General features: G+C 53.9%; 3 non-coding genes across 3 annotated transcripts; all 3 read right to left on the bottom strand.

Moving 5' to 3' along the window:
* Positions 1-1,491: 1,491 nt before the first annotated feature.
* On the bottom strand, positions 1,492-1,600 carry TRNAL-CAA. The gene is made up of 2 exons: positions 1,563-1,600; positions 1,492-1,537 (listed from the first exon to the last, which is right to left on the bottom strand). It is a non-coding gene; the product is annotated as a tRNA-Leu (tRNA).
* A 4,228-nt stretch (positions 1,601-5,828) lies between these two features.
* On the bottom strand, positions 5,829-5,900 carry TRNAE-UUC. Its single transcript has one exon. It is a non-coding gene; the product is annotated as a tRNA-Glu (tRNA).
* A 652-nt stretch (positions 5,901-6,552) lies between these two features.
* TRNAK-CUU lies at positions 6,553-6,625 on the bottom strand. The gene has a single exon. It is a non-coding gene; the product is annotated as a tRNA-Lys (tRNA).
* Positions 6,626-22,621: the final 15,996 nt, after the last annotated feature.

Here is a 22,621-nt window from a genome sequence, read left to right as displayed (position 1 = left end):
GCTTCCACGGAGCACCAAATAAGGCACCTCTCCCCAGGAACCTCCTGCGGAGGCTTTTCAAGCTCCTGTACGAGAGCTTCGTGGAAGTGTCCCAGGAGGATTTCTGTTCCATCCCTATATGTGTGGACCTTCTTTTTATATAGTTTTATATGGAAAAGTCTTTATATAGTTTTTATATATTTTTATTCCTGTTTTTTAAAAAATAAATGTTTCCATGTTTATAGCACTTACCGACTGATCCTTCCCCTGATTCTGAGTCCGGGTTAACGGCCGGGGAGGGTTGGTAGGGGATCTCTGTGAGGGTGATGAAGAGATCCTGGCTGTCGGGGAAAGCGGTATTGTAAGCGCTGTCGCCTGCGTCGTCCTCCACAAACCCTTCCTCATCTTCCCCATCGGCGAACATCGCCGAGGAACTGCCCGTCGACACTATCCCATACTCAGAGTCCACGGTCACTGGTGGAGCAGTGGTGGCAGACCCACCTAGAATGGCATGCAGTGCCTCGTAGAAGCGGCATGTCTGGGGCTGGGCTCCGGAGCGTCCGTTTGCCGCTCTGACTTTTTGGTAGCCTTGTCTCAGATCCTTGATTTTCACGCGGCACTGCGTTGTATCCCGGCTGTATCCTCTGAGTGCCATGGCTTTGGAGACCTTCTCGTAGGTCTTTGCATTCCATTTGTTGGAGCGCAGCTCCGAAAACACAGACTCATCGCCCCACACAGCGATCAGCTCCAGGACTTCACAGTCTGTCCATGCTGGGGACCTCTTTCTATTCTGGGATTGCATGGACTCCTCTGCTGGAGAGCTCTGCATCGTTGCAGGTGCTGCTGAACTCGCCCCGATGTCCAAACAGGACATCAGATTCAAAGTGCCCAGACAGGAAAAGGAATTCAAATTTTCCCGGGTCGTTTCCTGTGTGGCTGGTCAGAGAATCCAAGCTTCGACTGCTGTCCAGAGAGTCAACAGAGTGGTGCACTGTGGGATAGCTCCCGGAGCTACTAAGTTCGATTTGCATCCACACATAGCCTAATTCGAGATAGCCATGTCGAATTTAGCGCTACTCCCCTCGTCGGGGTGGAGTACCGAATTCGAACTAAAGAGCCCTCTAGGTCGAATTAAACGGCTTCCTGGTGTGGACGGTTGAGCGGTTAATTCAAATTAATGCTGCTAAATTCGATTTAAAGTCCTAGTGTAGACCAGGCCTAAGAGTCTTACCTTCCCTTTATCAGTGTCTACTGTACTGCTCCCTTCTTCCTCCACCTGTATATGTTTGACATCCATACCTGCCCAAGATCAAGCAATGCCAACTTTCTGGTGGGGAATAAACTGGAATTTACCCAACTAGGTGCCTTGAGCGCATGGATTCCGAAGGTATTTACGATTCCCTCTAACTTCTCTTGCCGCTACTCTAGGAAAGCTCCTAAACAAGGGCTCTTCCAATATGTTACAAGGGCAATTGAAACCAGGCCACCTCTTGAGGTGGAATCAAGAGGTTGTGTCAGGAGTGGGATTTGAACCCACGCCTCCTGCAGGAGACCAGAAGCCCCAGTTGTGGGAAAGACAGAGCCTTGAGTCTGGCGCCTTAGACCACTCGGCCATCCTGACGCTGGGACAAAAGCAGCTCTCTCAACCCTCCTTTTCTTCAATATTGTATGAGCCGCTCAAGGAGGCCAAGACAGCATCTCTCGTTCAACACCTACATCACATCTGGTTTTTAGACACCATCACCCTCATCTAAAGTTTCAGGTTTCCTACAACCCTGTGCCTTCTGAGGTGTTCTAATCTCCCCCCTCACTTATTAGATGGACACTAGGACAGAGGCAGAATAGAGACACTTAGCTTAATGAGAACCTCAAACGCCCACACGGTGGGCCACAGAGTCAAGCAGCCAGCACTCACAATCGGTACCGGCCTTGTTTGGGTTTTTTTCCCAAACTAGCTCAGCACTCAGGGTGTTGAGCCCTTCTGGAAATCTTGCAAAAGAGTTTGGAGCCTGAATGGGTGTTGAGTTCTTAAGAAAACCATGTTTTTGTTTTGTTTCCCCAAGAAAATTGGGGACAAAAGATTAATCTAGGGTGAACCTGGATGTTTATTGCTGTTTTTGTTCAGCTCCACTAGGCTGTTTTGAAAGCTGGTCCGTTCCCCAGTACAGAGGGTCCAAGCAGAGAGAGTGAAGGAACCCCTGTGCTCAGCATCACAACCTGAGCCCGAGGAAAAGCACTGAAACACGCTCAAATGACGCTTTAGGTTCATCCATCAGAATCACAAGAGCAAGACAAAGACATCTCAAGAGGAAGAGTCCTCGGCTTTCATTTACCCCATCGCAACCCTCTTCACTTCTTCTTCGGCCTACCTAGAGGCTCGTCCAGGAAAATCACTCAACTGATTATAATTTGGGCAGAGAAACCCAGGGAGGGCTTGTGCTCCCCCTCCATGTGAGCGGATAGCACTCTGACTTCGTCTACAGGCTCTCTCAGCTTTGGCTTCCCCAGTTTGTCAACTCGGTGCAGGCAGGAAGCAGGCTCTCCTCGGCTTTGGCAAGCCACTTTCTGTCCAAATTGGGAAACCGGTCCAGTCTCCATTCCCCTGTGAGAACAAGAGCAGAGAGTTCACCAGCTGAACCCAATCCGAGGCATTGAAAAAAATGGAATTATGCTTCCCGTTCCTCCGTCAGGATCACCAGGGAAACACACCAAAATCCCAAGAGGAACAACTCGTCTCTGTTTTATTTACCCCCAACGCAATCCTCTCTGCTTCTTCTGCCTCCCTCGAGGCTCTTCCAGGGACAAAACTCATTGAGCTGATAGGATTTGGGGGATGGAAACGGAGAGAGGGGGTTTGTCACCTCCTGAGAGGATGTGGACGCGATAGAACAGCTCTCTCGGTTTTAGAAGCCTCCTAGCCTGGCTCTTTTGTTGTCAATTCTGTGCCATCAGGAAGCAGCGAAAGCAGGGTAGGTAGGACACCCGGTGACGTTGCACTCCATACGTTTTATGAAAAGATGCTTATAAGTGTGAGTATGATGTAAGTGGAATATGCTTGATGCAAAAGGTCTCTTGTAAGGTATCATAACAAAGGTTCTAACCTACTGAATATATGCCTCCTATTTGTATGCATGTCTCATTCTTGTCTCTGAAGCTGGAAATATGAAGTCTAACTCTGAGGTCCTATTGTAATTGTGCAAAGTGTGGGCCACTAATGGCGGTTTAAAACCTTCACGGCTCCCATTGACAATTGGTTGTAAATGGTTTATTGACCTGCAAACCTTCCTGTGTACGTGTGGGCCAACCCAGGAAGAATGGAAAGTAGGGGTCTTACAGAGACCACGATAGTGGAATCCATCTTAAATCTGGTATTTTTCCGTTTAGAAGGAAGGGTGAGGACCCGGAGAGACAAAAGATTCCCGCCTTATGCCAAAGCTATAAAAGGGGGTGAAGCAGGACAAAGGGGCTGCCAGTCATGAGAAAACCCCTGCCAGTCATGAGAAAACCTAAGATGTCTGCTGGAAGTAACAAAGACCGAAGCAGGGGAAAGGATTGGGCCCAGACTAGGCAGGAGTCTAGTCTGTGAAAGAAGCTGATTGGAACACCTCTGAGGGTGAGCTATTCCCTGGAATCAGTTTCTTAATGTATTAGGCTTAGGCTTGCGTGTTTTGTTTTAGTTTGCTTGGTGACTTCCTTTGTTCTGTCTGTTATTACTTGAAATCACTTAACTCCTACTTTTTAACCTTAATAAAAATGACTTTTGTTTATTAATAAACCCAGAGGAAGTGATTAATCCCTGGGGGAGCAAACAGCTGTGCATCTCTCTCTATCAGTGATCTAGAGGGTGAAGAATTTAGGAATTTACCCTGTATAAGCTTTATAGAGAGTACAAGGGATTTATTTGGGGTTTTGGATCCCACTGGGAGCTGGATGCTGGAGACAGGTGCTGAGCTGTTTTGAGTTAAAGTCTGCAGCTTTTGGGGTGTGGCCCAGAGCCTGGGTCTGTGTTGCAGCAGGCTAGGGTGTCTGGCTCAACAAGGCAGGGTTCTGGAGTCCCAAGCTGGCAGGGAAAACGGGCTCGGAAGTAATTTCAGTCCCAAGGGGATCTCTGTGACCGAACCCATCACAGTGGCGTAGTCGAGCAGGATATGTGCACAGCTGATTGCTTTGAGACACTGATAGTGATTTTTAAGCGTGTTGCCTGGAGGACAGACAAAGTGCTTATTCGGGAAAGGGAAGATGACAACTTTGGTTGCCAAATTGGCTGGGAAAGCTCTGGATATATTCAGTAAGATGCCTATTGCTGATGCTTCAAACTATGGTCTATTTAAGGAATTGGTTTTGAAACAGTTTCAGATTAGGCCCGAAACCTAGAGGGTTAAATTCACAACTCTTTCAACTCCCAGAGCCCTTCTACAGCACAGATGATTTGTATACACCTTCACCGTGAGCCAAATTGGCAGGTTTCCGGGAGCCCTGTGAGTCCGATGTTGTTTTAGTCTCCCTGCTGATTTATTAGGAGAATAAAAGATGGGCACCAGAACCGAGGCAGACTACGGACACCGCATTCTGAGAAAACAATGGTGAACCTCCAACTCCAGCAGTGTGGGCCACATAGACAAGTAACCAGCACCCACAATCTTTACAAGCTTTTTTCCAAAATAACTCATCTTTTGGAAAAATAGGTTGAGCCTTTTTGACAATCTGGCTAAAGATTTTAGTGCCTAACTGGGAGCCTAGTTCTTCTGCAAATCTGGCCCTAGCGGTGGGTGTGAGACCTTCTGAAAATTCTGGCCAATGTGTCTGGAAGCTCCAAGAAGCATCGCAACTTTGAGCATTTACTAGAACAGGATGAACAAAACCTTCCTTCCTTGACCTACAATCACCTTGATTCCAGGTTGAGGTTTCAAGAGAATTGATTTGATTCTTAGGCCACGTTTACACTTACCGGAACGGTCGACGCGGCGAGTTCGACTACTCGGAGTTCGAACTATCGCGTCTGATCTAGACGCGATAGTTCGAACCCCGGAAGCGCTAGTTCGAACTCCGGTACTCCACCGCGGCAGGAGGAGTTGCCGGAGTCGACCCTGGAGCCGCGGAGTTTGCTTCCGCGGCGTCTGGACGGTAAGTAAGTCGAACTAGGGTAGTTCGAATTCAGCTACGTTATTCACGTAGCTGAATTCGCGTACCCTAGTTCGACCCCCGAGCTTAGTGTAGACCAGGGCTTAGATGCAATGCGAAACAAACACCCTCCTGTAGACATTGGAAGAGGGAGGCTGAAATGGATCTGCCACTAAACCACGTTGCCTTTCATCAGTAGCCACCTGAGCAAGAGGGTAACCACTGGCCTAGAGGTGAAAGGCCCATAGCCCATGCTCAGAAGCCTTCAGCGGCTAGATTTTAGGAATGGAAAAGCTTAATGATCTTTCTCCGGGGTGTTACTTCCAAAGACTTGTATATAGCGCTGGGTGAAAGGTTTTTGGATGAATATTATATTTAGTGAAATATTTTGGTGGACCCAAAATGATTGTTTGGTTTGGTTTGGTTTCACCAAGAAAAGTGAAAAGAAAAGAAAAAGATCTTGGGTCAAAGTGCAATGTTGTTCTAATTTAGGTTAGGCTCGGTAAGAAGGAAAAACTAAATTGTTTGCACAAGTAAGTGTATTTGTGTAAAAGGGCGCAGAGGCTGGGCTTTAAGGGGCAGAGAGCCATATTGTAGTAGTTGGAAGCTTTGCTTTCCCCATGGCCTCCAAAGAGTTTCCAAGCATTCTGAAGGAGGCCAGGAAGTTGTATTCTTCCACTTGAACTCCAAGCGAGGAAAGCAAGGTAGACTTTTGTTGAAGAAGGTAACTCCCTGACCGGGAATCAAACGCGGGCCGTGGCGGTGAAAGCGCCAAATCCTAACCACTAGACCACCAGGGAGATGACATTTGGGGGGTTGGGCATAACTTTCTAGGCCTACTTTCTGTCCAACTGAGGCCATTCGTTCGTCTTCAAAGGAGGTTAACACAAGCTCTGAGCTCTTCGTTTCCTTACGGTTCCCTTCCTATTTTTAGCACTGATATGAAAAAGAAACAGAAAACATATTAAAACAATTTCCAGTATTGTTATACATTGAGGCCACGTCTTTTTTTTTTTAAAAACAGTTTTATTGCTATCTTGTTTTACTCTCCATGGGCTTACAGAAATGTACGAGGGATGAATAAGATGTGGTGGAATCGTCAGCCTTAAGCAATCTCCATCCCAATGAAGAGGGCTGGTGGAGGATTTGAGAAAGAAGCAGTTATCTCAACTACTGAGCGCTGGCGAAGATATAGAAATAAGTAGAGAAGCTCTACATGGCTGCTCAGGGGGTGGGGGGGCAATCAGCTTCTGAAAGGTTAATTTTTTCCCTCTCTTGCCTGGGCTAGAAGAGACTCAACTCTCTTAGGACCATGGAATTGTCAATGTGTCTTGTCTTCATGATGTACTAAAGGTCCGAGACCGCCTCAGCTGTTTGAGAGGACAAAGAGTGGATTCCGTTATGCTCTGAGACTCAAAGGGAGAGAGTGATGTCGAAGAGTGCAAGATCAAACGCCCAACGTGGGGCTCGAACCCACGACCCTGAGATTAAGAGTCTCATGCTCTACCGACTGAGCTAGTCGGGCTAGGCATCAAGGGGTCGCAAAGGCGCAGACAGTGCAAAAGAAGAGCGAAGGAAGTTTCTTTGCGTGCTGAGATTCGTTTCCTGACATTTGCCTTCTTTCCTGGTTCCTTCGCTCTCCAGCTAGCAAACAGGGCCCGTTCCAAGGCTAGTTAGATGCTGGTGTCTAGACCAGAGAAGTGGGGTTCATCTAGCAGCTGCTCAGAGAAACCTGGGTGGGAGGGTGGAATTTAGGATTCTCCCACCAGGAGGAGGTGCTGTTTCTCAGAAAAAGCTTCTCAGCGCCCAAAGAGGGGGCAGAGAAGACAGTTCCCCGCCGGCCGCCAGACACATCTTTTCGCAGGGAATCAGAACCCCCTGGGGTAAAACTCCTCCAAGGATGTGCGGCTGCAGGAATGTCAGAGAAGGGAAGGACTGTTTGCTTTAGGAGGTGGGTGCGGGAACCTGCAGGTCCTTAGGTCCCTGCAGCGTCCGATGAAAGCATTTGGGGGGAAGGGGCCAGGAGAGACAAAGACAGGAAAGACGGGCTTGCGGCTCCTGTGCAAACACCATGCTGCCAGCGGTCCAAGAGAAGCGGGTGGGGGTTTCGAGCATTTTGGCTGCTTCATGAGGGCACGGAAATCACAACCTGGCAATGCTCAGAGCCCGGTTCCTCGTGAGCTTTCTTTGTGTTGGTCTTGTGATGCTGAGGGAGGAAGCTGAAGCATCATTTGAGTTTGTTTCAGTGCCTTCGGTTGGGCTAAGGTTGTGACCCATTCATATATATAGTATGAACTATATACACTAACTATACTACAAACGAATAAAGTTAACTACAACTATATAAATCTGAACTATATATACAAGAATTAATGAGAGAAACTACGAGTAGCTAGGGAAGTGGAGGTCAGCTAAGCCGTGCTCCACTGTTCCAACGACCGACATGGGTAGTAAGAAGGAACTGAGGGGCGGGTGGGTCAGCAGGGGTATATATCTGGCACTATAGCGGCGCCACTCCAGGGGGCGCCCAGCCAACCCACCGAGTGTTGCTAGGGTAAAAATCTTCCGACGAACGTGCACACGGCGTGCGCACACCTAACTGGAATGCATATGAGCAATCACTCAAAGAAGAACTCCTTCTTTCTTGTATATTGCAAAGAAACCTGGTGTTATTTTTCACCAAGGAAGCTGGGAGATGTTTGAACACAAAGTATTGCAACTTGGGAACAATCCCCCAGAAATGGCATCTTCCACTCCACAAATCAGTAGCAAACAGTTAATATTAGTGTTTGTCTGAGAATAGAGTGAAGGGGAGTGTTTACTCCGACACCTCAGTGAGTGAAACAGACAGAAAGAGCAAGGTTGTTCTGAAAGACAACGGATCTGTCTGGAGGCAAACAGACCTTGAGAATGAGCAAGAGTGTGAAAAGAGGTTCAAATGTGGGTTAGGTGTTAGTTAGGTTGGTCTGACAAATTTCAAGAAAATACCAATGCTCATAGACTGATGCAGACACGGCCTTACAACTCCCCCACTGCCAGCTCCCGATCGGTGTCAGAAGCTCTCCCTTTCCTGCTCCCCAGCCCTCAGCCCCAGGAACCACTGTCCTCTGCTTCCCCCTCTGGCCCCACCAACTTTTCCTCCCATTTCTGGGTTCCTCGACCCAGGGGCCAGACACGGGGTCCTACTCACCGCAATGCTCTCCATGAGGGCTGCTTTGGAGACCTGGGGCTCCAGAGTGTCGAGCCCCTGCTGCTGTGCCAAGAAGCACAGACGTGGGACAGCATGGAGGAAGCCGAGCTGTTGGGCCCTGTCCTCCACCAACTAGGAGTGGGGGAGAGAGAGAGAGAGATGGTTAGGTGAGGACCTCCACATGGGCGCCAACTTATATGGACTCCTGGGGCTTTAGCCCCAGGAATATTCACAGTCAGGGGCTCTGCTCCACCAATATTTGGAGCTAGGTTTCTCCCCTGCTTGGAGCACCCCGCCCCCGCCCCCGCCTCTCACACCCCCCCCCCGCCGCCACCGCCAGGGCTGCAGCTTCCCCCCCCTCCACCCCGGAGCTTCCCTGCCTGAACATAAACAGTGCGCAGCGCGCGCGTCTCTCTCCCTTGCTGCTGCTGCTGCCGCCGCCTAAGGGCTACAGCATAAGAACAGTGCTAGCTGCTGTAGCACCTCAGGAGGGGAGGGGACCCTGCCGTTTTTGGCAGCCCTCCCCTCCCGCTACCTGGAGGAGACACGAAGGGGACTTCCGGCCAGGAGACGGACATCACTCACCTTAGCAGCTGCTGGGGCTTCTGTGAGTGTTTGCCCTGCAGACAGTCTGCTCCGAGGGAGAGGAGGCTCCCCAAAGTCCTGCCTGGCTTGGTGGGGAGCAGTTCCAGAGCAGCGCCCAGGGACTCCGTGACACCCGGTACCCACCACAGGGGAGGCGAGTGGGCTTTCTGGACCTGAGAGAGTCCCTAGGAGCATGTGCAGTGACTGTGGTGCAGAGTGAGTGTGCTGCGGGGAGTGGGGGGAGGAGGGGGTCCCTCCCCTGGAGCTTGTGGCTGCCGGTAACGGGGGCGGGGCGGGAGTCCTCTCTGGCCATAGCCCTGGGGCAGCCTGTCTGCATCCCAAGTTCCTTATCCCCAGCCCTGCCCCACCCCAGTCCCTGCACCCCCAGCACCCCAGCCCTGAGCACCCTCCTGCACTGTGAACCCCTCATCCACAGCCCAACCCCAGAGCCCTCACCTGAGGGGAAAAACGTGCAACTTAAATTTGGTGGTCAGTTTGGAGTATCATTTTGTTTAGCATGATACTTGACTATTTTACACCCCTTTAAAGTATATAACTAGTCGTATACAGGTGTTACAAAGTGGGAATGTTCTTCTCTGAATACTGTGTGGGTGCCTCAGTTTCCCCTGTGCATTTCTCAAGGATCTAGATGGTGGGATAAGGGGGTGTGATTGTTGCAGAGCCCTAGAGGGACAGTGTGAGCTGTCTGCACAGAGAATGGCCGCAACCCTGACTCCTGGTAACTGATGGCCTGGGCCACTCTCCTGCAAGGTGCCAACTGAAGGAGTTGGAGAACAAAGAGATCAGGTGGCCTCCTAATGCCTGGAAAAGAGACAAAGGCCAGAGGAGGGAGTGTCAGTGCCTGTGCGGACTTCCGGGAAGCGCATGGTGTGGAAGGGGATGCTGGGATGCTTTGGAACAACTCCATACAAAGCCAGTCAGGACTCTGGGGGAGCCTCCTCTCTCGGAGCAGACTGTCTGCAGGGCAAGAAGCTTACACCTTCCTGGGTCTGACCTCGGAGCATTCAGCCCTTCCACACTGTGCGCCTTACGCAGCGAGTCTGCCCAGGCAGGTCCTGGGGCAACCAGAGGTCCCTGCACCCCCAACTCCGCAGTCAGACGTGACTCTCAGCCAGACAGTAAAACAGAAGGTTTATTAGATGACGGGAACACAGTTTAAACAGAGCTTGTTGGTACAGAAAACAGGACCCCTCAGTCAGGCCCATCTTGGGGGGTGGGGAGCCCAGAACCAAGTTCTGGGTCTCTCCCCATTTCCCCAGCCAGCTCCAAACTGACACTCCCTCCTCTGGCCTCTGGGTCTCTTCTGGACAAGGAGGCCACCTGATCTCTTTGTCCCCAACACCTTCAGTTGGCATCTTGCAGGGGAAACTGAGGCACCCACACAGTATTCAGAGAAAACATTAAGAACATTCCCACTTCATCACAACAGGTGCAACAAAATATAATACTGTATATTGAAGTAGGCAAGTGCTGCTTCTGACTTTCCACTTTTAATTGACCCTTGTAATCTTGTGGCGCTGACGCGTTGTAGCTTCATTTTATATCGGCTTACAGGGTGAGAGCGGGGGGGGGAGACCACCATTTTGGGCCCCACCAAAAATTATACAAACCTGCCGCCTATGGGTGGGCATGGGGGTTTCTGGCAGGCGAGGGAGAAGGAGGCGAGTGGTGGGTGGGGACTGACTAGGAGGGACGCAGCAAGCCAACGGGGGGTTAGGGGGTGAAGAGGGGTGTGATGGTGGGGCTGAGCAGGGAGGGGGCAGGTTCTAGTTTACTGCTGTGATCTGGTCACCCCATGTGCCGTTTCTTCCTGCCCCCACCCCCGAACCTTGTTTCGACGGGGCGGAGCTGGGGAAGGAGGGTTTGTTTCCACGGGGCCGGGCGGCGCTGGGGGGGGGAACAGGGGGCAATTTTATATTAATAAGGAAATATTTTATAAAATTTTAATAAAATAAACATTAGTGAGGAAAATCAGTTGTACAACTATCAAAACAAATTATTTTCCTGATATGAAAGTGCAAATCAGCTAATTAATATATGATGCAATGTATGTAATAGATAATTTTGTTATTATCTATATAGTCATGGAAAGTAAATAATACATGGAAGAAATGAAAGGGTTTTTTTTAAGGGTTTTTTTGTTTTAGTCGTCCCTGCCGGGGCCCCATCGAAACTGTTCGAATTGGGCCCCGCACTTCCTAAAGCCGCCCTGGCAATGAGGCTAATCATCTAGTGGAACAAGCTCTGCAAGGGACGTGGTTAATTCCCCATCACTGCCAGGTGTAAATGAAGACCGCAGCTCTTGCTGCAAGACACCTGGTGTGTGGGTGTCCCTGTTCCCCCTTCAGAACCCCTGGTACATGGTGCTTCCCTGCTCCCAGTTCAAGATCCCCATCATGTGGGTGCTTCCATCCAGGATCTCCGGTGGGTGTCTCTGTCCCCCACCCCATGAACTAGCTCCCGTGTGTGGTTTCCCCTGCCTGCCCCCATCCGGGAGCTGTGGGTGTCTCTGTTCCCCTTTTCAAGATCCGTGTTGCAGGGGGGTGTCCCTCCCCCCAAGTCAGAATCCCCAGCGTGTGGGTGCTCCCATCCCCCCCTGCAGGCTCTGCGGGGGGTGTCTGTATAAAAAGAGACCGTGTCTCACTGTCTTGCCCAGGCTACGCTGCAGGGGCTATTCACAGGCGCGACCCCACTACTGATCGGCACGGGAGTTTTGACCTGCTCCGTTTCCGACCTGGGCCGGTTCACCCCTCCTTAGGCAACCTGGGGACCCCAAGCTTCCCCAGGATCACCATATTGATGCCGAGCTTAGTGCGGACACCCGATCGGCACAGCCCCCTGTAGCCCTGAACTACTGAGCTCAAGCGATCCGCTGGCCTCAGCCTCCCCAGGCGCTGGGATCACAGGCACCAGCCCTGGGGCCCTGCTTGTTTTACAGACTGGCAGCTGGAGCTTTAAACTCTGCTTGTGAGCTCTGTGCCTTGGCCAGACGGGGACAGCCTGGAACTCGGAAATGCTCCTTCTCCCCCGCCCCCATCTCATGTCGAGCTGCAGGCGCCGCTGTCCTCCCAGGTAAGATCCCGGATGTTTCGGTGCCCCCCATCCCCCGCCCAGGTGTCCGGGTACCTCTGCCCCCCCCTACAGAATCCTGGATGTGTGGGTGTCCGTCCCTCTGCAGAGGATCCCGGAGTGTGGATGCCCTTGTCCCCCCCTACAAGATCCTGGGTGTGTGGGTGCCACTCTCCCCCCCAGCAGGTCCCCAGGGTGTGAGTGCTCCCATCCCCCGATACAGGCTGGGGGGGGGTAAAACTGGCTCTCCCTGTCCTGCCCAGGCGGTGCTACAGCAGCTGTTCACAGGGGCAGCAACCCCACTGTCACCCTGCAGCTTTAACCTGCTCCAGGGGTGACCTGCTTCACCCTCCTGTTGGAGCCTGGGGACCCCGAACTTCCCAGAATCACCTGATTGATGCCGAGCTTAGCACAGACACTGGCTCAGCCTGGCAGGGAGCAGCCCTGAGCCCTGACAATCAGCTTCCCTCCGCCTCCTGCTGCACAGCGAGGATCCCACGCGAGAGGCTTCGTGCCCAGTTTGTTCAGGAGCGTCCCAGGCTCCAGCTGTAAACTCTGCTGGTCAGTTCTAATCTGTGGCCACATGGGGGCGGCACTAACGGTCCCATCTAAACGCTGTTTGCATTCGACCCTTCGGATCGCAGATTGTAACCCGTGGGCAGATCTCTGACTGCAGCCAAACCCCTCCCCAAACTGAACATTGAAGCAGCAGCTCCCACTGGAAAGATCAGGATTTTTGCCTTTAAAAACAAGGGAAATGTCTACAGCAAGAGACTGAAGAAGCTCAACTGATTTCATTGACTCTATGAATGTTCCTCTGTGTCCCCCTAGGAGTCATGCCCCACTTTTTGGGGACCACTGAACCCTACTTGCTAATCAGGGGCTAGTGATACCAAAGCCCAGGGAAAGGGAGAACAAGTGCGGGGCCCCCAGCACTGGAGCCATGTGAAGGGGCTGCAGGAGAGGGGCAATGGCTGGTGGCCCAGGGAGTTAAGGGCAAAGGGGGCACAGGAGGGGGCAGGAGTTAGGGGTGAAGGAGGCGCAAGGGTTGGGAGTGCAGGAGCTAGCGGTAAAGGGGGAGTGGGGATCGTCCAGGGGCAATGGGGAAGTGCCAAAGTTCAAGCTTTGCCCAGGGCACCATTTCCCCTAATGCTGGTCTGAGCAAACAATTGGAAATGACCCTTCAGTGAGACCAGAACCACAGTGTAGAAAAGCCCCTTTGTTAAGTGGTGGTGGTGGCTGAGGGCTTAGGGAGATGGGTTAGAAAGCAACAGGCACTTGTGCGTGGAGGTTGGATTCTTGCCTGCTAGGCAAGGCTGGTGTGTGGTGTCTCCATGGCTGCACTTTCAGTGTCTGATCTGCCACAGGGAGCCAAGTCTAGACATACTCAGGCCTGGTCTACACTAGGCGTTTAAATCGGTTTTAGGAGCGTAAAACCGATTTAACACCACACCCGTCCACACGAGGAGGCACCTTATATCGATTTTAATGGCTCTTTAAATCGGTTTCTGTACTCCTCCCCGACGAGAGGAGTAGCGCTAATATCGGGATTAACATATCGGAATAGGGTTAGTGTGGCCGCAAATCGATGGTATTGGCCTCTGGGCGGTATCCCACAGTGCACCACTGTGACCGCTCTGGACAGCATTCTGAACTCTGATGCACTGGCCAGGTAGACAGGAAAAGCCCCGCGAACTTTTGAAATTCATTTCCTGCTTCCCCAGCGTGGAGAGCTCATCATCACAGGTGACCACGCACAGCTCATCTGCACAGGTAACAATGCAGTCTCCTGAGAATCGAAAAAGAGCCCCAGCATGGACTGCACGGGAGGTACTGGATCTGATCGCTATCTGGGGAGAGGATTCAGTGCTAACAGAACTGCGTTCCAAAAGACGAAATGAAAAAGTATTTGAAAGAATTTCTAAGGCTATGACGGATAAAGGCCACAGCCGGGACTCAGTGCAGTGCAGAGTGAAAGTTAAGGAGCTCAGACAAGCCTACCAGAAAACCAAAGAAGCAAACGGAAGGTCCATGGCAGGTCGAAAAACATGCCGCTTCTATGCTGAGCTGCATGCAATTTTAGGGGGCTGCGCCACAAGTACCCCACCCCTGACCGTGGATTCCGAGGTGGGGGTTGTAATCTCTGCCATGTCTGAGGATTATGCAGATGGGAAAGATGAAGATGAAGAAGAGGAGGACGACCTAGCAGAGAGCACACAGCACTCCGTGAGCCCCAGCAGCCAGGAGCTTTTTCTCACCCTGACGGAATTACCCTCCTCCCAGCCCTCCCAAGCAACTATCCCAGACAATGACGCCATGGAAGGGACCTCTGGTGAGTGTACCTTTGCAAATAGCAAACATTGTTTTTTAAGCAAGCGTTTTTTAATGATTGATTTGCCCTGAGGATTTGGGATGCATTCACAGACAGTATAGTTACTTAGAAAAGTTTGTTAACATGTCCGGGGATTGAGAGGAAATCCTCCAGGGACATCTCGATGAAGCGCTCCTGGAGGTACTCCAGAAGCCTTTGCAGAAGGTTTCTGGGCAAGGCAGCCTTGTTCCGCCCACCATGGTAGGACACTTTACCACGCCATGCATGTAGCAAGTAATCAGGTATCATAGCAGCGTATGGTCCTGGTGATTTCTGGCATTCAAGAAGCATCCGTTCTTTATCTCGCTGTGTTAGACTCAGCAAAGTGATATCGTTCAGGATAACCTGGTTAAAAATCAGGAATTTAAGTAAGGGGGGTGGCCATTTTCCTACTGGGTTCGTGGACTGCAGCAGCTTAAAAAAAATCCTTTCCTGCATGTAGCCAAGCGGGGGGAGGGGAGGAGTGAAATGCCGATGATCTTTTTTGTGTTTGGTCAGCGGGGATCTTCCCCAAGCTACCAGCCACGCAGTGGGTGGGGGGTGGGTGGGAAGGGTGTTGATTAGCAGGGAGCTAGCGTGGTATTAGCCATGTGTTGGGGGGAGGGGTAAATCACTACAGAAGCCGAAAGACAGTGGCTTACCATGGCTGCATGCAAGCTGAATTCTGATGCCCGGACCTGTGTCTGTGAGATCTGTAACTCCAGAGCTGCAGGCAGTCAGTATTAAGATGAAAAATGCGACCTTGTAGGGAAATCACATGTGCTATGTAAGGTGAATAGTGCTGTTCACTGTGAAAGAGTATAACCATTGTTCTGTAAAATTTATCTTTTTAAATATTTCTCTCCCTCATGCAGCTGCAAATTTTTCAAGCGTCCCTCCTCCATCCCAAAGGCTAGCACAGATAAGGCAGAGGAAAAAGAAGACGCAAGATGAAATGTTCTCGGATATTATGGAAGTTACACGCAATGAAAGAGCTCATTTGAATGAGTGGAAGGACGTGGTATCAAACTACAGGAAAGATGCCAGTGAACGTGAGGACAGGAGGGACACCTGAGATGAGAGGTGGCGGCAGGAAGATCAGCGGTGGCGGGATGCAACTCTGGGGCTGCTGCGTGATCAAACTGACATGCTCCGGCGTCTGGTGGAGCTTCAGGAACGGCAGCAGGATCACAGAGTGCCGCTGCAGCCCCTGTATAACCACCCTCAACCCTCACCTTGTTCCACATCCTCCTCACCCAGACGTGTAAGAACGCATGGGGGGAGGCTCCGTGCACCCGCCCACTCCACCCCCGTGGACAGCCCAACCAGAAGGCTGTCGTTACTGTGAAATTTTTTAATGGCCTTCTCCATCCCTCCTATCCTCCTCCCAAACCACACCCTTACTTCTCTCCCTCTTTTTATAATGAATTCATAAAGAATTCATGATTTTTAAATGAGAGTGACTTTATTTGCATAAGTAAGCTGTACTCGAAGGGGGAGGGTGAGTTGCTTACAGGGAATGAGTCAATCAAGGGGGTTGGGTGTTCATCAACAAACACAGCAGTCACACTGTACCCTGGCCATTGATGAAGCTCCTTTTCAAAGATTCTCTGATGCGCACCGCTTCCTGGTGTGCTCTTCTAATCTCCCTGGTGTCTGGCTGCGCGTAATCAGCGGCCAGGTGATTTGCCTCAGCCTCCCACCCCGCCATAAAGGTCTCCCCCTTACTCTCACAGAGATTGTGGAGAATACAGCAAGCAGCAATAACATAGGGGACATTGGTTTGGCTGAGGTCTGAGCGAGTCAGTAATGTGCGCCAGCGCGCCTTTAAACGGCCAAATGCACATTCCACCACCATTCTGCACTTGCTCAGCCTGTAATTGAACAGATCCTGACCACTGTCCAGGCTGCCTGTGTATGGCTTCATGAGCCATGGCATCAAGGGGTAGGCTGGATCCCCCAGGATAACGACAGGCATTTCAACATCCCCAACTGTTATTTTCTGGTCTGGGAAGTAATTCCCTTGCTGCAGCCGTTTAAACAGAGTAGTGCTTCTGAATATGCGAGCGTCATGAACCCTCCCTGGCCATCCCTCGTGGATGTTTGTGAAACGTCCCTTGTGATCCACCAGTGCTTGCAGCACCATTGAAAAGTACCCCTTCCGGTTTACGTACTGGGTGCTCTGGCGCTCCGGTGCCAAGATAGGGATATGGGTTCCATCTATCGCCGCCCCACAGTTAGGGAATCCCAGTGCAGCAAAGCCATCCACTATGGCCTGCACGTTTCCCAGAGTCACAACCTTTCGTAGCAGCAGCTTAGTGATTGCTTTGGCTACTTGCATCACAGCAGCCCCCACAGTAGATTTTCCAACTCCAAATTGATTCCCGACTGACCGGTAGCTGTCTGGCGTTGCAAGCTTCCACAGGGCTATCGCCACTCGCTTCTCTACTGTGAGGGCTGCTCTCATCTTGGTATTATGGCATTTCAGGGCAGGGGCAAGCAAGTCACAAAGTTCCATGAAAGTGCCCTTACGCATGCGAAAGTTTCGCAGCCACTGGGAATCGTCCCACACCTGCAACACAATGCGGTCCCACCAGTCAGTGCTTGTTTCACGGGCCCAAAATCGGCGTTCAATGGATAGAATCTGCCCCATTACCATCAGGATCTCCAAAGCGCAGGGGCCAAAGCATTTGAGAGAATTCTGTGTCTACGTCCTCATCACTGTCATCGCCGCGCTGCCGTATCCGCCTCCTCCTTGCCTCGGTTTGAAGGTCCTGGTTCAACATATACTGCACGAGAGTGCGCGAGGTGTTTAAAACATCCACGATTGCGGTATTGAGCTGAGCAGGGTCCATGCTTGCTGTGCTATGGCGTCTGCACAGTTCATCAAGCAAAAAAGGCGTGAAACGGTTGTCTGCTGCTTTCAGGGAGGGAGGGGTGAGGCTGTACCCAGAACCACCCGCGACAATGATTTTTGCCTTATCAGGCACTGGGATCTCAACCCAGAAATTCCAAGGGGCGGGGGAGGCTGCGGGAACTATGGGATAGCTACGGGATAGCTACCCACAGTGCAACGCTCCAGAAATCGACGCAAGCCTCGGACCGTGGACGCACACCACCGATTTAATGTGTTTAGTGTGGCCGCGCGCACTTGATTTTATACAATCTGTTTTGCTAAACCGGTTTATGTAAATTCGGAATAATCCCGTAGTGTAGACGTACCCTAAGTTGGCCAACACAGAGAGAGAAACCTCGGAGGAAGAAAGAAAACTCAGAACAGGGAGTCACCCTCATGGATCCAACTTTCTGCTAGGGAGCACACACCACTCCTGGCCAGAGAGATGATCAGCCCCCGCAAATGGCAGCATCATCTCCCTTGAAGCCACAGCTAGTCCAGAAACCCACACCCAGGTAACGGGACATCCCTGCTTGGAGCCAGGGGGGCTGTGACCAGAGCCCTTCCCAAACCAGATACTTCTCTCAGCGATAGAGACGGCTACTCTCATCCCAGCTGGGTAGGTCTTGCCTGGCATCAACAGGATTCACGAGGTTACTGCTCTTGCTCACTTTCCATCTCACCTCAGAGCTGGACTCTGTCCCCGCGACTTCTTTTCCCTTGGTATGAAACACAACACAAGAGGAAAAGCAATGGTGGCGAGGCTCCTCTTCTCGCTAGTCCTGCACCCCAGGGCTCCGGCTTCAACCCTCCTCCCATTCTGCCATCACAGCTACAATTAGAAATCTGAGCCCTGGGCTCACACCTGGTTGTCTCCCCAATCCTTGGCGCTGTCCAGCATGTCTCCCTCCACAGAAGTCACCCGTCTTAGACTCCATCTTCATATTGCTCTTCTCCTTCCCAGAGCTCCTGCTCTGCTCCTCAGACCTGTCTGTCCTCAGCTCTGCAGGCGGAGGGGAAGGGGCATGATGGGAACACACACGCCCCATTCCAGACACCACGCAGCATCCACCAGGCTACCAAACCATGTCACCTTTGGCCAAAAACCACCCCCCACCCCGAGGGAGCAAAAAGCGTTTGTGAGCACAGCACACACAAGCCAGGAAAAGATTAACACCCACACCCAGCCCAGCCAAAGTGGCAGCTTCCCCACCTTCTCGGCCACAGGTCCACGGGGATCATGGATGGAGGAGTTTGGTGGGCTGTGGGGGCCCCTGAAGAACTAGCTCAGCGTGTGAATGAGTGACTGGGATGTATGTGGGGCCGGACTGTGGGTTGGGGTGTCCAGGGGGACCCCAGGGAAGGGACTAGGGGGATTAGGGATAGAGGAGGGTGGGGTTAGCGAGGTGCATTGTGGGAATGTGGGATTTAGAGAGCCCAGAGTGGATGGGTGGGGGCGGGTTGGAGGACCCCACAGTGGCTGAAAAGGGGAACCCGGCAGGTTGGGGGGCAGCAGAGATTGGAGATGAGGAACCTCACACCCTGGGGATGGACTGGGGCAGTGGGGGGATGGGAAAGTGGGGCCCAGCAATGGAGAAATGGGCTGGAGGCAATTAGGGGGCAGGGCGCTGAGGGGGAGGAGGAGGAAGGGGGTGTCGGGGCGCTGAGCACGGGGGGCAGGTGGGTGGGGGGGGCGAAGGGAAAGGCCGGGCAGAGTGGACAGGGTGGGGGAGGGGACGCCGGGGGCGGGGCTGGTGGGAGGGTCACAGCGGGGGGGGGACACTGTGGGGGCAGGTTGGGGGGGGCTGAGGGGCCCCGCGGCCCCAGGCTGCCGCTTGTGGGGCTGCTCCCAAGGCAGCTCAGCCCCCCCCGCCCCCCGCTGCTGCCCCCCAGGCCCAGCTGGGGTGTGTGTGAAGCCCTTTCACTCTGCGCTGCCTCTGCCCTGTGCCCCCCCCCCAGCTCCCACGCGGGATTCGAATCCCAACGGCCGCAGCGCGCGCCCGGGGCGGGGGGCAGCGAAGCCTCGGGGCGAGAGAACCGGGCCCCCCCCCCACACGCCGAGTCTCCGTCCCGCGCTCTCTCCGCCAATCAGGGAGCGGGGAGGGGCGCGGCGAAGTGACGAGTAACGGCCACTCCTCCAAGAGAGGCCGCGTGTGTGAGACGGAGCGAGAGAGAGAACTACTCTTCCCAGAGTGCACCGGGAGGGGGCGCGTTGTCTGAGCAACCAACTCGTCACTTCCGCTCTGAGACGAGCCAGGAACTACAACTCCCAGCCTGCCCCGGGGCGCCTCCGTCCTCTCCAGCCCAGGTGAGGGCGGGTCCCTGGGTCAACCTGACACCTCCCCCCACCAATGCAACTCCTCATCCCCGCCCCGCCCCCAGAGAGCCCCGCCCCGCCCCCCTCTGGCTCCTGACGAGAACTCGCGTGTCCCAACGCCCACTACCCCTGCTTCTCCCTTGGCCTCTCCCCACTCGGGGTGGGGGGCTGTTGGATGGAGCCATATGGAACTCTGGGAGGGGGGTGAGGGGGGGGTAGAGTGGGGGAGGGGCTGGGCTGCCTGCTGCCCTCTCGGTGACCAGCCCCCCCCCGCAGCTTGCCCCCCACCAACCACGCGCTGGGTGTGCTGGTGCCTGGAGCCGCCCCTGGTTCCAGCCCCTCTGCCCAGGCAGCTCCCCCAGCCTGACACACACCCAGCCCCTGCACCTGCCCACCCCAGGGCTCCTCAGCCCAGAGGGGAGCCCCCCGGCTGAGTGGGGAATCAGAACCCCCCCGAAATTACCCTGGGACCAGCATGATCTGCCTCCGCCCTGCCCTGCTCCGCATGTATTCGGAGCGAGTCAGTTTCCCTGTCCCAACATGTGTCCTGCCACCAGGGCCGGCTCCAGACCCACGCGCGCGCTTGGGGCGGCATGCTGTAGGGGGTGCTCTGCCTGTCGCTGGGAGGGCGGCAGGCAGCTCTGGTGGACCTCCCGCAGGCGTGCCTGCGGATGCTCCACCGGAGCCGTGGGACCAGTGGACCCTCCACGGGACCAGCGGACCCTCCGCAGGCACGTCTGCAGGAGGTCCACTGGAGCCGCGGGACCGGCGACCGCCAGAGCGCCCCCTGCGGCGTGCCGCCGTGCTTGGGGTGGCGAAATTACTAGAGCCGCCCCTGCCTGCCACGTGTCTCTTCTCATCCCCAGTTCCTTCCAAACCACCCCATTTCCGCTGCACCCTGGGCTGGGTCTCTGCCAACCCCCCTTCTCCCCTCCTACCCCCAATATCTCCCTGCCCCTACAGGTCTATAGGGCTGGATCCCTCCCTCCCTCATTTCCTGCCTCTGGGGGTCTATTCGGCTGGGTCTCTCCTCCCTCCATCCCCTCCCCTGCCCCCAATATCCCTCTGGGGCTCTGCGGGGCTGGGTCTCTCTCCCTGCCCCTGTGCTCCCCCCTGCACAGCATGTCCTGGGAGTGACTCAGATTCCCTGGACCAATGTTTCACACACCCCACCCCACATGTCTCCCTCCACCCCACCCCATTTCCCCTGCACTCCAGGCTGGGTCTCTAACAACCCCCCCTTCTCCCCTCCTGACCCAATAGCTCCCTACCCCTACAGGTCTATGGGGCTGGGTCTCTCCCTGAAGCCCCGCCCCCAGCGCGGGGCTCACAGACGATCCCCGCCCGGCGGCTGTGACGTGAAGTACGATTGTGACGTATGGTGATGTGGTCACTCCCCGCAGGCAACGCCTTCACTGGAGACCAAAACGACAGAAGGTGTCACGTGTCCATGGGCGGGGTTATGCAGATGAGCAGTGTCTGGCGGCAGGACGCAGAGCAGCGAGAGGAACCGAAGGAGCCCGGCGGAGAGAATTCTCTGCGTGTGGACAGAATCCGGTGTGGGGAGTTTGTGCTGTGGGTGCCTGCGCCGGAGTCACTTCGGGGCAGTGATTGCCACTGAGCTACGTAGTGACCAAAGGTGTGTGAATGGGGTGTGGTGCCTGGCGGGGAGCAGCTCATGGTGACAAGAAAGCAGCAGATCCTGTCCTAGCAGTGGTTTGTGGGGATTTGTTTGCAACCATGAGTGGGATTGTTGTGGGTGCAAATAGATCCCCCCTCCTTTCTGGTGGGTCGGGGCTTCTACTGTCTGCCTTGGGGAGGGAGGGGTCCATGATGTCACAGCCTATGGGGGATGGGAGGGTTGAATCATGTGGGGGAGCAACTTCCCCCGCTCCCGCTCACTCTCCACTAGGGGGCTGGGCTGGGATCTCTAGGGAGAGGGAAGCCCAGGAAAAAAACAGTCTCCCCTATGGAACCCAGGAGTCCTGGCTCCCAGTCCCCCTGCTCTAGACCCCCTCCACTCCCAGAGCCAGGGATAGAACCCAGGGGTCCTGGTGCCCAGCCCCCTCCTGCTCTGACCACTCGACCCCACTCCCCTCCCAGGGTGGTGCAGGGGTCACTGGGTCCGTGTCCCAGATCAGCTAAGGGCCTTGGCTGATTTTCCCAAAGTGCTTCCTTCTGAATCCAGCACATCTGCCCCCCCCCCGCCCGGTCACTGCCCAGCCCCGTGTGGGGGCACCAGCACTGTGCCGGGTCGTGATGGGAAATTGTCCAAGCTGGCCCAGGAGAGACGTGTGTGTCCCTGCTGCCCCCTGCTGGTGGGGCTGAGCCCTGCTCTGTGTGTGTGTTGGCTTTGCAGGCTTTTGTATCCTGCAGAAAGTGACACACACACACACACACACATTGACGCACAAAGGGACTCACACAATCCCAAGAACACTCACACACAACACACCCAGAGGGGCATGTTAGTCCAACCCCCAAAGAGAGAAACTGTCACACCGCCAGCCACACTCACAATCACACACACACACACCAGAATATTCGCAATTGTGCTCAGAGACACAACCGCACACAGTTCACTCCCACTGCTCCCAACACAAGGACCTCCTGCCCCACACAGCCTGTGCCGAGGCCTGTGGAACTCACTGCCACTGGACAGCTACCCATGAGAATGGACCATTCCAGGAGACCAATAGACATGGCCGTGGCGACAGAGGGGGCTGGGCTCCCAGGGTCTGACCCAGGCTGAGACTGGTTCTGACCTAGAGGGGTCTATCCAGCAGGGGGCAGCGTGACCCACACACAAACCCACCAGAAGCGCCTTTCTTAGCGGGTCTCCCAGGCCATCCCCCACTCTGTCCCGGGTTGGGTAACAAAGGGGCAGTACGGGACTCTGGGCTGTGTCACAACCCGGCCCAAGCCCCTCGCTCCCACGCTGGTGAGTTGGGTAACTGCCGAGGGATTACACAAGAGAGTCAGAGCCAGGGAGAGAACCCAGGAGTCCTGGCTCTCCCCCAACACACACCCTAACCACTGGCTCCCACTCCCCTCCCAGGGCTGGAGATAGAACCCAGGAATTCTGACCACCAG

This window comes from Mauremys mutica, unplaced genomic scaffold (genome assembly GCF_020497125.1).
Source record: "Mauremys mutica isolate MM-2020 ecotype Southern unplaced genomic scaffold, ASM2049712v1 Super-Scaffold_100089, whole genome shotgun sequence".
NCBI classification, from domain to species: Eukaryota; Metazoa; Chordata; order Testudines; family Geoemydidae; genus Mauremys; species Mauremys mutica.
Note: the sequence above shows the minus strand (reverse complement) of the source record. Positions and strands in the feature narration are given on the sequence as shown.